The 14171-nt window shown below is 41.5% G+C and overlaps 2 long non-coding RNA genes across 2 annotated transcripts in view; one reads left to right on the forward strand and one right to left on the reverse strand.

Annotated features, from left to right (window-relative positions):
• The window catches only part of LOC311441308, a 54334-nt gene that overhangs the window by 13160 nt on the left and 27003 nt on the right, over positions 1-14171 (forward strand). The gene's annotated exons all lie outside the window — the stretch shown is intronic.
• LOC311441243 lies at positions 409-2725 on the reverse strand. Its single transcript, XR_014695859.1, has 2 exons — positions 2222-2725; positions 409-2151 (listed from the first exon to the last, which is right to left on the reverse strand). It is a non-coding gene; the product is annotated as an uncharacterized lncRNA (long non-coding RNA).

A 14171-nucleotide genomic window follows, 5' to 3' on the forward strand; every position in this document is an offset into this window, starting at 1 on the left:
CTGACACAGGAGGGGAGGCAAGCACAGGAACCACGGTAAGAAAGCTAGATATTTTGATCCAGAAAACTTTAATTGAGAAACTTTTCAAGTACCAGAGAAGACTGATGTCCAAGTTCCTGAAGCAGAGCTGCAAGCCAGTAGCCAGAAAGATCTATATTATCTATGGAGAAGTCTATTTAATAATTCTGCCAGTTAGGAAGGTTGATTTCTACAGAAACTTGCAGGAATCTTCTGAGTACAATCTACCTTTCATTTTTAGTGGGGAACACTCTTCAAGGTGGAGCAGGTGCTGCAGGCCAAGGCCTGCCAGGCTGAGGGCAGGTGGGTGGGCCTGCAGCAGGCACATGGCGGCCTCCCCCTAGGCACCTTGCTGTGTTGTCGACGGAAGGAAGACACAGACGCTCAATATGAGTGAACAGTGAACTTCAACTTTAATGGATAGCTCAGTCGCCTTTTATCTAGTTCGAACATAATCAACTCATACATATTGCAAAACCTAAGCTCAGCATTGGCTAACATTTCCCACTCTTTTCAGGTAGTTCCTCCTTCTTTTAGCCACCGTCCCGCCTTAGGGACTTTCCCCATCGCTCAAGGGCATCGTGTCCTTGAGCCTGATTGGCTTTCAGCCAGCTGCGTACGTGCCAGACTCATGCGAGTTGAGTACGGTACTTCACTAGCCCATTGCCTCCTAACTGCCCAACATCCACATGTCCTATTTCACTTAACCATTCCTCCACAATTCCCCCGTTTTTATTTTGCGCTACAAATACCTTCTCTGTGAGTTGCTCTAGTTTCTTAGTTAGGCAGTTAAAGACCACACGTGCAGCAACCACAATCAATACAATTATAAGTAGAAAGCGAAGTCCCTCTTTAACTAACAAAACCCATCCACCCATGTTCCCCAAAACAGATTTAAGCCAACCTTCAAACCAACTGTTTTGTACTACAATTTTTTGTGTATGATCCGTTAACCATTTCAACTGGTCGTGAATTGCCTAACCATCGTCGGAAAGATAAAAGCAACACATTCCTTCTACATCTTCACACCCATATCCCTGAGCCAGCAATAAGAAATCAATAGCGGCCCTATTTTGCAATACAGTATGTCTTAGACTCTCCATATCTTGTGACATTTCAGAAAGAACTTGTGTTGTTACATTTGATTGTTTAACAGCCCAACAAGCAAGGTTATTAATGTTAGGCAAAGCATGTGCAGTTCCCACACCAGGCACCAAAGAAGCAAAGAATCTTTCTGCTGGACCCCACAATTCTACATCATCATTACAGTCAGAACCCACAGTTTTTAGTTCTCATTTAATTCTTCTGCTCCTTGTCGAGTTCTGCCACGAGTGTAAATCCGGAGCGAAAAGTGTGAGTCGCCCTAGGTAACACGGTCCTCCAAAAGCATTGGCTGGTACTCCTTGCCATGCACGGTCTCCACAGATCAAAACCATGCCAGAGAGAAGCAGCACAGCCGCCGCTGCTTCCATGGTTACGTCAGACAGGCTGCAGGGTCCTGATGTCCGTCCCTCTGCTCTGTGCCGACTCGCCACACGGTGAGCTCCAAGCGCAGCGCTGCTCGTGGCGGTGACTGAGGGGGGGGAGGCTCCCATTGCCCCGTAGCCCCCTGAGGCAGCGTTACTGTTCTCACTGAAGGCGGCAGTGGGCAATGCCCAGCTCCAGCACTTCCCGGCAATCCCAGTCGCTCTGTAGCGGCAGCAGCGACTCTCTGCTCAGCCTGATGTGTAGCTAAAGCGCTAGTGACTGTTCTCCAAGGCTTCAATAATTTTTTAGCAGACTTAATATCATTAATAACATCAAACAATTTATCTCCAAATTTACGCCACTCTGTTTGTTCAAAAAACTGTATCAGGATTTGTAAAACAACCCTGCGCTACTGCATATGCTAATAAACCTGGTAATTCTTTTTTACAATCTATATCTAAAATGCTCCGCTTTTCTAAAAAGCATCTGAGCAAATTATACGCCGCTTGTCTTTCATACCTTTAATATATACAGTTGCAGCCTTTGCAAAGACCTCGGCGGCGCTTCTCCGGGGGGACCCTTTATAGGCTCATCCCGAGTGCGGGGACTCCCTTCCACCTTCCGAGCTGCGGGTGCGGGGACTCCTGTCCCTTTCACCTTTCAGACCTCGGCGACGCATGACAGGCGGGATCCTCTCCCGGGTGCAGGGACTCCACGTCCCTTTCACCTTCCCGACGCGGGTGCGGGGATTCTTGTCCCTTCCACCTCCTGGGCTGCGTTGCAGGACCGGTTCCTCCCTTATTCCGTCGAACACGTGGCCCAGGATCACTGCCGGCAGTGTCCAAATCCCGTTCAGACCGGTCCCTGTTCGGGCGCCAATTTGTTGTCGATGGAAGGAAGACACAGACGCTCAATATGAGTGAACAGTGAACTTCAACTTTAATGGATAGCTCAGTCGCCTTTTATCTAGTTCGAACATAATCAACTCATACATATTGCAAAAACTAAGCTCAGCATTGGCTAACATTTCCCACTCTTTTCAGGTAGTTCCTCCTTCTTTTAGCCACTGTCCCACCTTAGGGACTTTCCCCATCGCTCAAGGGCATCGTGTCCTTGAGCCTGATTGGCTCTCAGCCAGCTGTGTACGTGCCAGACTCATGTGAGTTGAGTACGGTACTTCACTAGCCCATTGCCTCCTAACTGCCCAACATCCACATGTCCTATTTCACTTAACCATTCCTCCACATTGCTGTGCTCCAGGGCAGGGGCAGGGCGATCAACACCAGCAGGTGATGGAGAAAACAGGCCTAAAAGTGCCTTCAACTACAGACACTGCGGGAGGAAGGCTGACATGTGGAAATATTTCCCCATTAGTGCTTGCTGGAGTAACTAAGAGCAGTGGTGACAAAGTATAGTTGTGTTTTCCTCATTAGCTGCCCCTATTTCCGACTAGAACATCCCCAAACTATGTTGTAGGCAAAACCCCTGTTGTGTGCCAGGAACTTGTAGCTGCTAATGAATGCTGATAGAGGAGAAGTGCTTCAGTAGTTCTTTCACGTAAATGGGATCGACAGTAGGTCAGTGACAAACATGTAAAGGAAGGCAGACATTTAAAGAAAATGATTTAGTGAGATAATTTGTGTGATATTTTTTTCTCATCATACACTGAAATAAAAGTTTCTAAACATGTAAATGAAAGGAGGCTGCAACTGTTTGGGAAGCTACAGGACTCTGCATGGGAAGGTGACAGCGAATTTGGATAACCATCACATGAGCTAGCAAGCCTTTCAGCTGAGTTTCGGTGGGCAAGAGCACTGCTTTTCTTCCCCATTCCTTCCTCTGTGTCTATGTTGGGTCTGTCTAATATACAAAAGAATAAAAATAAGGTTTGGGGAAAGTCATTATCTCTCATGCCTGCCATGGTAAATTGATACAAATTCCATCGTATGAGCCTTGTCTAAGGTCTGTAACTAGTCAGAACATCAGCTGGTACAGGTTGCTTAACCCCACAGAGGTCACCGTAGCAGGACACTTACACAAATGGTCAGCTTTGTCTTGTGTTATGTCCCCTGAGGGTTAGAACACTTTTTTTTTTTTTTTTTTTTTTCCTTAACCTCTGCTTTGTCATTCATTAGGTATTTGGTAGATGGATAGTTTAGGAGATCACCTTCTGCACTGTAGCTATGTCTCACAGTGTTCAGCAGCTGCAGGTACTTGATCTAAAGCAACCCAAAGACAGACCTTAGTACCAAAGGAAGGATGTAGACAGGAAAATCAGTTTCATAATTATACGTATTTATGAAAGGCTGCTTGAAAAGGCATATGTCTAAAGCCAAATTCAACTTACCTTTACCTGTATTATGATTGATGCTGAAAATGAGTGGCTATTTTTGTGAAATTTCTTTCTCTATAAAGCTATGGAATCAATGCTACTGCAATCCTCATTTATTGTTTTCCAGGATTTCCTGTTTGCATCTAAGCAAACCATTTTTCCAAACAAAGCCTCTGTGCTTCAAGCATTACATAAAGCTGAAGGTTAGTATTTAGCACTTCAAAATATAATATGTCTCCTTGAAAATAGAAAGGTTAGTACTTCTGTGATTATACACAACTCTCTTGTATCTGCTGTGTAATACAAAATTCAAAGTTACTCTGATTAGACTTTTTAATGATCAGAATAATTGCCTTTGGCTGCCTAATACTTAATGTTTGTGTTCTGCATCAATATTCAGGTGAACTAAGTATATGACTCCCTCACACTATGAAATGATTGCAGCACTTAATGTGTAAGGGCTTGCTCCAGAGATATTGAGTGCCCTTGTTTTCATTGACTGCTGTGTGTTCAAAGAGCTGAGATCTTCTTAAGAGCTACCTCTGAGTCTCTCTGGATCAGGACCTGAAAGTGTTCAGAATGAGCCACAGAGTAAAGCAGTCTTAGGACATGATCTGCGTGAGCCTGTCAAGGATCAGTTCATTATGGATTCTATTAAATGAAATGCCCTCTACAGTTGGCAGAAAGTTGAAAGCAAATTAGTCTATGAACATGTAATTTTAAATTCTGGCAACCTCAAGGAAGTTGGCATTTCCCTTATGAGAAGCCTTTTTCGTCCCTTCATGGGTTTCCTGTCCCATTGGAACAGTTCCTTTGTCTTTTAACCTGCCTCAGTTTTCAGGGAAAATGCCTGAGGGGACAGATCAGTCCCTTGGGACCACAGAAACTGCTCCAAACACTTGTTTTTCCAGGCTCACACTGACAGGTTGAACCTGGGTGGCAGGAGTCGAAGACAAGGACTGTGATCAGGGCCTTTCAGCTGTTCTGTGGCTGTCTGGCAACATTTCCCTGTGGACACAACTGAGCATCCAATGAGTATGGAGCTGAACCTCAGGGTCCCATCTCAAGCACTGCGCCTGGTGCTGTTCCATCACTTCATCCTGATCCATACTTATTTGTATAAAGTAGAAGAGTTCTAACAAAGCAGGAAGAAAAAAAAAAAAAAAAGCAAAATGCGAAAAACTCAATAAGTTGAGTGGGTAATTACTGGCAAGACAGGTCTAGTTTCCCAGTCACACTCAGCCACGGCAATACAGTTTTGTTAGAAACCAAGTAAAGCTCCAGCACTCAGAGGTATTATTGGTTGACCTGACAGAATCTCTCTTCAGGACAAATGGCTATTTTCCCTTTTCCAACATTTCCCTTTTTTCCAACATTTATAAATTGAAACAAAACCACTATGATATTAATTTACTAGCTTTTTTTTTTTTTTCATGGGAAAATGCTTTGTTAAAATATTCACCATTATATCTGCTCATCAAGCTGAAGTTGTAAGTCTTGTTTGGGCTAGGAGCTTGTTGAAAATGATGGCTAGATTGCTTAGGTCTTCGTAAGGCCAGCTGGTATCTTCCTCGTAGTGATGGTTCTAATGTTGAAGCCACTGGGGCCCTGCAATAAAGGAGAGAATGTTTCCCCTTATCCAAATAAAAAACTTGAGTCTTTTTACAGATTCTATTGTGTAACCATCTATACCCAAATTCACAATGGAGTGTGAATCCTGTTCTTATCTTTTATCAGTAAAAAGCCTGCATTATGCTGCTACAAATGTGTGCAGGCTGAATAGCTGCATTGACCACAAAGACTGCGGGCTATGTCTGAACTCAGTCTGCTGAGTGTCAGCATAATTGGGAGAACACTCCTGGGAACTATCACCTCTCTTCCTCCCCCATCTGTATATATGTGTGTGTGTGTGCATATATATATAGATACGTATGTATTTGTTGTTCATATAACATTCCCCTGTGGCCTCTCCCAAAGACCCGGATGAGCCATTATGGGTAGTTTTAAATTCTTAGAGTCTGAAGGTGACCACATAGGTCAGTTCTTGGGAGCAAAGTCAGGGAAGCCTACTGTGATATGGATGTATGAGATGCTGATAAAAAACTCAAATCATGTTTATGGCAGCCTAGCTGTTGTGGACTACCCTAGAGTCCCTATATAGCATAGGCAGAATTATTGTAACCGTGTTTTGTTTTAGTTCATCGGCACATACATCTTAGAAAACCTAAAATCAGCCATCGTCATTGCAGGAATCATATCTTTTGAGCATCTTTAAAGATCCTGTTGAGCCAAAATGTCAGTTGTTATGAAAGTACATGGATTTGGTGATATTAGGAGATCTCTGGCGATTTATGTGGACTAGGGATTTGGTGTTACCTTAAAGAAAGAAAGATACTGTGAAATAATGTGATACATGCCAGGTAGCAGCTTATTCCTTTTATCTAATGATTTGCAATGTGTGAGAACAAGATGAATTGGCAACACTTACATACTGTTGAAATAACACTTAGAACTGATCCAAGTATCAGGGAGGACAGAAATTTAATACTACCTAACCTTTTCTTCATCTTGGAGTATAGATGGGGAGCTAAAGCAGAGGAAAAACAAAACTGAAACCACGAACATCTTTATATATATGTTCAGTTATCCAAAATACCTGTTTCAAATGCTATAAAAGTTCTTGAAAACAAATCTAAAATCACTTTATTTGATTAAAAAAACCTATTTTTTATTTTTTAAGGAAAAAAAAAGTGGAGAGGCATGTGCATGTGTGAATAAGAAACTTATGATAAATAACAGTTTTATCTGTTATAATGAATGAAAGCTGAAACTAGACCGTATCGGTGTTATGCAGATGAGCTGGCTTAGCCATTTTTATTAAAAGTCAAAACGTGTGAGTAACAAATATATGCAGAGACAATCTCACAAAGGATATTAAAAATCCTTGTGAATGTTTCTGGTATAAAAAAGTGGGGAAGAAAATGCTTTCACCCTGAGCAATAATGACAGTTTGAAGTAATGGATATCTGAGTGAAATATCTAGTATTGCTTTCGGAGAAAGCGAATAGGAGAATGAAGTGAATAGAAGGTGATTATTTACTATTTCTCACAGTCTTAAGGACAAAGAAATGAACAATGATATGATTGGGTATCAGATTTAACTACTAAAAGGAGGTACTTTCTATGCACACAAGGTAATTAAATCTTGCAGCTCATTGCCACCGTAGAGACAAGATATAATGAGTCCCAAATTTCTTTTCTTAAAGTAGCACTAGGTAGCCTTCGGTCGTGGCTGTGGTCCAGTGCAGGAATCTTTTTAAATGTGGATGGCAAAACTTCCAAGGGTCTAGCGAGGGAAGGATGACTTTCAGTTACCCTGGCTCTTAGACTGTTTTTGCAAGCCTCTACTGCTGGCAGCTCTTGGAGGTGGGATGCTGGATTAGAAAAACCTTTGGTCTTACAGTCGATAAGCATTTGTTTATGGTATCCTGGGGATGTGAATATGAGAGCAGATTTTTCAATCTGTTTGAGAGCAGTTCTCTATTTTCCTGTGCCATCTGCAGGGGTACAGCATTCCCAGGAGTAGATGCAGAGTCTGTAGAAAGCGAAAAACAATATTTCAGTGTTTGCACCACATCCTGTCACTGAGGGCACTGTGACTGCCTCTGCTTTGTGATGGGAGCAGAGCAAGTGCTGTTCTGGTCTTGTCTGCCTGGGTTTTCTTCTGCTGGACACCTGGGTACCTGGGCAGAGAAGCTGTGCTGGTTCCCCGATTGTTTCCGAACAGGAAGCATGTCCTTACTGATACTAAGCAAACCAACACTAATAGAGCTGGGTATGGAAATGAGCACTAGCCTTCTCCAGACCAGAGCTGCATATGGTGCTTTTTGATGCTGTGTTTGTACACAGATCTGTTAGGATGGGCCATTAAGGAAAGAGTGAGAGCACAGATCATAACTGAGAACTGTGAGGAGGATTAAAGCCTCGCCTGCTTGAATTTTTTGATCCCAGTTTCTTCGAATACAGGAAACTTTCTTTGAAAGCTGAATCCCTAATAACTTCACTAATGAAATGTGACTAAACAGGAGATTTTATATTTTCAAAATGTGCAGTTGATAAAGAATCTCCTCTGAAGAGCTGTTGTGCATTCAGCTAGTGTATGCATGGCTGTGAATCCCTAACGAACTGCTATCCTACTCCTAACTTACTCAGACTAGGAAATCACTTTGGTGATGTGTAGTATTATATACTCTAATGTTACATTGTATTTGCTGTGATTATGCGTAGCTGCTGCCTGCTGTCATTGCCAGTACAGTAAACTTGATATCCAGCAGTGGTTGTGTATGCAAGTTGGAATGTGTGTACACGCATACATCCAGCCAGTGTGTGTGTGTACGGATGCATGTGTATATGCACACAGATAGGAGCTGTGGGGTTTGTCAGTGAAGCATTTTTGCAAACAAAAGCACAATGAAATTATTTTTATAATCATAAATGCACAGTAAACAGCATCTGTATGTTACTGTTTATTGCTATAAATCTACATCTACTATGTGCTCACTATAAATCTTGTGAATCTTTTCAAGTGTTTACATTGTGTATTTTAAGAGATAATGTAATCTTCACACCATATTAAACTTCCCCTGGATATTTCTTCAGAAGAAGCTCTTATCTAAGGACTTTCAAGTTTTTAATTCATTTTCTGCTTCAAAAAAATCTGACACTTCAAAATAGCAATCAAGAACTTCAAACTACAACTTGTGAGTCATGTTCAAATCCTATTAGTTCCCCTAATATGACTCTGGTTTGCAGATTGAAAATCACACTATTTCTTGCATTCTCTGTTTAAATGATATGAGGTGCCAGAACTTTTTTTTGTGTGAAGAAGTCAACAACTGGAAATAAAAAAGACTCCCCTCCTGCAAAATCCCATAGAACGAAGTTAATCCCAGCCATGGCAAATGAAACATTGGGAGTCCACTTAGATAATTTGTGAATATTAATGATTTGGTTTTTTGTTATAATTTTTTTTTTGAGGTGGTAAGATTTTGCCTGCTGTCAGTCTGGTAATAGTGAACAGATAAATGGATATAGTATTCTAGAATGTCTCCTGGACAGTTTAGTTTAGTTTTTTCTTTGTGGGTTATCATGGTGTCCTTCTACTCTTGTGTGACCATAGTGGAACATCTCTGCTCTCAGGTATCCTTTGCAGTGATAATACTCTAAGACTACAAAAGAAGCTTGTGTCCCATGCCCCAGTTTTCTGCCGTTTTGCCTACCCAGTAGTGTCATGGCTTTAAGTTGGGTCACAGGATCTAAAAGGGAAATGCCTTCAAAAATACTTGCTTGGCTTATTTGTGGCAGGTTTGTGAGTGGGGATGAGCAGGCAGATGCAAGGAACTTGCCGAGGTAGCTTTTTGGCAGAATAAAGACAGCTTGGGACTGTACCCAGGTGGCATTCTAATAGCTGCACAACCCCAGACGTGGAGTTGAGGCTGTGTTGTAAGCATAGCCTTAACTTTCACGATGACCTTCACAATGATGGGAAATGGCTCTTGTTTTGCTTGAGAGTCTAGGTTAAAGAACTTAGGGGTCCAGTCCTCTGTCCTAGTATCCATTTTTGTGCTTCTGGGCAAAGTGCAGTTTTGCACTGGAAAACCTTACCGATGTCAGTGAATTTCATCTCAGTTGTTTTCATTACTGAATGGTAAGGAATAAAAAATCCTGCTATATGAAGGGACTGTAGCATTATGTGAACGAGGTATTTACAGTGTCATAAATTTCTGGTGACAATTTAAGGATGCAAAACCCAAAGCGCAGCACGTGCACTGTGCAAGTGCACCACGTGGAAAATGAAAGTGCTGTTATTGTCAGTCGTAATTGCAGTAGATCATCGGGAGCACCACCTCTGTTCTTGGGCCTGGATATATTTGGACAGGGAGCAGTACATATTTCATGATGCTGGATTTTGCACAATATTCCATTAGTATTTTTGCAACACTCCATTATTTTAATGAAATATGAACATGCATATATTTAACTTCCCTCTATACTTTGCTGGTAAAGAATGTCAAATTGAATCATGGTGCTTTTTAGGAAGAAAAAGGGAGCATTGTGGATATTATGTCTACCTTCTTTAAAGTGCTGCATAATGTACTCTGCCCCACAATCTGCTTCATTGTTTTTGTACGTATAGCATTCCATTTAGAAATACTTTAGATTTCAGTTGTTGGGAAATCTAGTGCATCCTTTGATAAAGGTATCCAAAATGTTAGGCTATCTCACTGTCGTTCTTTGAAATGGCTTTTTGTGTGTTTTTTGTTTGTTTACTTTAAATATGTTAGGTCAGATGACTAGCATGGCAGGTTTTTTTTCAATTTTAAAACACTTTCATCAAAAACAAATTCTGACTTCAACAATTTACAGATGTAAAGCAAGAAAAAACTAAATGCCAAACAGCCTTCAAGTGTTTATTTAATTCTGGGAATTGTTTCAAATTATAGCAAAATGGAGAATTATTCTCAATGTCAAAATTTCCCAAACTTTGTTTTCATTTCCTGATTCACTGAATGATGCTATTCATGGTAGCTTTTATATAAAGAGACTCAATAATACTGAGATTTTTGTGTTTCTCTGGTGACAATGGCTTTGTGCTTGGGACCATAAAATATTTCATGTGAAATTGTGGATAGATCAGCCACATGACACTGGTAAAAATCACAGCCAAGGTTGCAAGAGTCTGAAGGAAATGACTTTTTCTGTGAAACATGGGGGAGAAAAGCTGAACAGCTGGTTGAGGAACCATATGAAATGAGGAAATGGGCAAATCACCGTATTCTTGTGTTCCTTTTTTTGCAGCAGAGCTTCTGCCTAGGGTTTTTCCTGACCTGACTTAGCTTGCTTCCTACTGCTGCTGCACTGGAAAGTGCGTTGTGTCTAAGGCCCATATATTTAATGAAATTCTCATAGCTAGGCCTGAAGTTATTAGAATTGGTATTGCAAAGTACATGCATGGTAAGAGTCAGGGGACGCAAGTCTTTCATTTTATTTTACCAGAAGCAAACAATATTTCAGTTCAGGCCCTCGCATAATCCTCATGCATGCCTCGCCTTGCTGCTCAAAGCCAGAAGTGGTTCACCCACAACTCTGATGGCTGAATAGAGCAGGGGCAAAGTTCTGTGGTGGCGAAAGTGATCACCTCTAAGAGATAGGGTCACTTCTGGAAATCTGTCATCAAACAAGCATTTGGGGAAGGAAAAATAGAAAACCGCATGTACACACAGGGCTTCTTGACTTGAAAAGTCTCAAAACAGAAAATGTCAAAACAGCACAGTTGAAGTGCGCTTTAATGAATGTGAACAATACAGACCCCACTTCTGTAGACAGGCTTTTCAGCTGAATAGTCTCTTCAGTCTACTGCATTTCATTTTGTTAGCTTATCGCTGACATTTTAACCAATCCTTCCCGGGGTCCATCTGGTGGTCCATCTGTCTTCAGCATCTAGAGTTCACTGTGACAAATGAGGTACAGACTATTGAAGAATAACAATTAGTTCCAACATTAACCATAAAGGTTACATAAATTACATACTTCTGTTAACAAAGTGTCACACAAAGGCAGGAAGAGTTTGGCAAGGCAGGCAGTAAAAGTGTATTTTATTATCACTGAGCAAAATGTATTTAGGTCAAATGATTTTACTGTGTCTGATTATTTTATTTATTTTTTTTCCTCAAACCCCTCAGGTCTTTTGAATAACAGATGTTGGCTGTACAGTATTTTGGTTATGTAGAATCTTCTCTAGTACAGTAGTCTTTATAATAAAGGTCAGATTTGCATGCAAAGGAAAATACCCAAATGATTCATCAACCAAATATTTATTTCCTATGCATTACTTTAGGACAATCATCTTGAGGCAGGAAAATCTGTAGGATCCTTCTTGTTTAAAACAGCATAACAAAATTTCTGTACAGCCACAGTGAGGGCATACCACTTGTTCCATCTCTTCTGGTTCAAAATAATCTCTCCTCTGATACAGGTGAGTTGTGCAGGATCTAAGTCAGATTGCTTGAGATCAAAAGAGGAAAAAACACAACTGAACTTTGGGGTGATTCCTGAGCGTGCCTGCGAACTATGAGTGGATATCTACGCACAGGGAGAAGAAAACATGGAGGAAGACCACAGCACTCCATGTACCAGACATGGTGGAGAAATCATACAGGGATCAGCAAAAGGTACTACAAGAGGAGTGGTGGCTTGAGTTGAGAAAGATGAAAAACAGGAGAAGTGACAGAAGGACATTTTCGCAAGGCACCATCTTTGCATGAGCAGGGTTTAGTAGCTCAGCAAGTCTCTTTCAGTTACTTTATGCCAAAAAGTGGCATTCATCCAAATTCCTTGTGTCCTATTGATACATTCTGGTAGGAGCAGCTTTCCCACCTGTTGGCCCCCTGTGCAAGAGTATTGAATGCTTAATGACTACTTCTCACCTGGTGACACATCTGATCTTTGCAAATACAACTCCTCAATTTTGGGAAGCAGATGGAGAGGAAAAATTACTTCCATGCATGTGCAGAGTTTTGTGTTTTGTTTTGTGTTTTTGTGGTTTTTTTGTTTGTTTGTTTGTTTTCTCCAAATTAAGACCCTTTCTTATGCAGGTTCTCTGTGTTTTTGTCTTTTTATCCTTCAGGACCCTAAAATTCTTTGAAAAAGAAATGTTGTCCCGATAGGCGAGTCTGTTCTCTTTCATCTCTGTCATTCTGGCCTCCTTCTCCTTTTGGAGAGGCCTAGATTCAGCTCCTGCCCCTTCATTCTCTTGCTTTCCCCTCTTCTGTAGCTAACCTCATCACCACCTTGAAGCTCATGTTCTCTCTGAATAACTGGGCGGCATGTATGGGGAACGTATGGAGCTGCTTACCTTTAAGTACTCTGTTCTTAAAAATATTCTTTCCTGATGGGGAAAAAAGAATGGATATCTGGAGTCCTAGTCAGAAAAGAGTTTTAAAATTGATTGAACTATTATTGCTGTTGCTTAAGTTCTTAGTAAGAAGAAACACATTTAAAAAATCTGTACTCGCCTCTGTCGTATACTGTGGGCAGTAACAAGGGTTTCTTCTGCTCCGAATGAAATGAAAAGAGTTGAGCAAAGTAATTCCTGTTTGTTAGAGGTCAGTGGACTGTAAATTATTGGTGACATGCAGCTTTTGACCCTTCCCGTGTTTGGCAAACCACGCTAGAATATGTGGCTATTGTCTAACCCTGATTGTTGTGGTGAATTAATATGCCCTAAGGGAAGCACAGAGATGACTAAAGAGATACGGGGCATGCACAAGGCCATAAGGATGTCCTGAAGCATAAAGGAGTAGTGACCTGAGGCGACCAGGTCATAGTTCTGGATCAGTACTAGGAAAAAAGACTGAGAGGGACAGAAATGAGGAAGAATAAAGATGTAGGAACATCTTTAGGGGATGGAGGAGGTCAAGCTAACCACAGAACTGTCATGCTCCTTCTTCAGGTGTCAGGCAGAAGAAAGGTGCTGGGGAGAAGCCTTGTATCCTTTCTTTCCTAGAAGGTAAGAGGGACGAGATGGCAGATGGAGGCCCAGGAGAGAGCAAGCGTTTGTCGGTTCCTTGCCACTGTTCTCTTGCATAATACTTCTGAGGCTTTCAGCCCTAATAATACAAAAATCATACCTGAGCATAAGCTAGTAACTGTCTGTGGAAGCAGCCTTCAGTACAAATGCTCAGCCTGTGTCTGTGTGGTACCAACCCTGGCCATGTCGGAGGAATTCAGCTTGGCCGCTTGCTTGTGGACCACAGCTCTGCCTGGGTGCTGGGCAGTGGGAGAGGAAGAGGAGGTGGTCTTCTGGTGAGAAAGAGCTGGTCAATTCTCTGCAAGAGCAGGAACTAGCTGCGGGGGTGAGCTGTAATTCTGTGTATGGAACAATGTTTAACGTCTTTATTGGTAATCAGTTAGGGAGGATGAGTGGGAGGATGACAAAGTTTCCTAGTGATGCAAAATTAATAAAGTTAACGCAGGGTAGCATTGAGGAGAACTTAAGAAATGTTAATGGCACTGGCAGGATGATGGCAATTGAATATCTGTGTAGACATGAAACTGTCGTACTATGTCACGTCAGACATGAAACTATGTAAATTATTGGTGAAATGGCTTCTCTTTTTCATGGTAGGAGACTACCAAAACACCTTTCTATGCTACAGGATGTTTAACAGGGATACCTATCATCTGTGGGGCACAAGTGGCAAGCAATCTCTGCTCCTCAGTGAATGTTGGTAACATTTGTGCCTAGTTACAAACATCCCAGTGGTGAACTTCGCTATGTTAGAATTTCCCCTTT

Source organism: Aythya ferina (assembly GCF_964211825.1).
Source record: "Aythya ferina genome assembly, chromosome: 9".
NCBI classification, from domain to species: domain Eukaryota; kingdom Metazoa; phylum Chordata; class Aves; order Anseriformes; family Anatidae; genus Aythya; species Aythya ferina.